Source organism: Otolemur garnettii, unplaced genomic scaffold (assembly GCF_000181295.1).
Source record: "Otolemur garnettii isolate 467f Iridium unplaced genomic scaffold, OtoGar3 scaffold00543, whole genome shotgun sequence".
Classification (NCBI taxonomy): domain Eukaryota; kingdom Metazoa; phylum Chordata; class Mammalia; order Primates; family Galagidae; genus Otolemur; species Otolemur garnettii.
This window is the reverse complement of record NW_003852938.1, coordinates 8593-9666: the sequence shown is the minus strand read 5'-3', so window position 1 is coordinate 9666 and position 1074 is coordinate 8593.

The following is a 1074-nucleotide window of genomic DNA, read 5'->3' as shown; positions in this document are numbered from 1 at the left end:
ACACCACCCCCCCAGGCATAGAATTTGAACAGATATTTTCCCCCACAAGTCCAAACTCCCAGTCCACCTTTGCCCCTCACATGGCAGTCTGAAGTTCTGCCCTCTGCAGACCACAGAGTGTTTGGTCTTGTCCTGAGAGATCTGAGCATAGTGTGGACTGCCAACCATCAGGATGGAATCTGTGACTAACAGGGAAGAAAGAGGGTGTGGGAAGAAAGGGACACTCGGCGGGAGGAGGAGCAGTCCCCTGTTTATAACTGTGCCCGGCCAGTGGTGGTGCTGACCCTCCATTTGGGCTGTGTCTCGCAGGATGGAGTGCAGAACCCCCGGCTCTAATGGCACCCACAGCGGGAGAGTGGTTGCCCTGTGTGGACTGAGTTCAGCAGAGAGGGCTGGTCCCCAGCCTCTGCTGGGCCTTCAAGTGGAGGCTTGCTAGGCATGGATAGAGACCTGAGAGCAAAAGTGTGGCCCCCTGATTCCAAAAGAATGCTCCAGCAGTGGCTTACTGGGTGTGAACCAAAACCTGAGGGCTAGGGCATGGTCCCCTGTCTCCAGGGGGGCTGGTAAGCAGAGGCTTACCAGGTGAGGACTGAGATCTGTGGGCAGAGTGCAGTGCCCTGACTCAAACAGAGACTTGCCCAGGCAGTGGACTGTTGTCCCCTGACCCCAACTGGTCTGGCAAGCAGAGGCTAGCTGGGTGTGGACTGAGACTGGTGGGCAGAGGCCTAGCCCCTGGCTCCAACTGGGTCTGTGAGTAGAGAAGCGGACAACAGTGTGGACTGAGTCTGGCAGGTGGGAGTGTGGATCCCTGGCTCCAATTGTGCTATTGGAGAACCTTTAATCCCTCTCTGTTGATCAGGGTATGCACCACCTGAGATAATTTAATTGGAACCCATATCTGGGGCTGTCCACTTGGGGACATTCTGAGGTTGACCTTCAAAGTTGTTCTGTAATGAAAAAGAACTGAAGGATGGGGGCTGGGCACCACAGCTGTTTGTATCTCTTCACAGTTGAGATTTAAACCTAATACTGTGGTTTCTTAGGATAGGGTAGAGGTTGACTGATATCAAAACA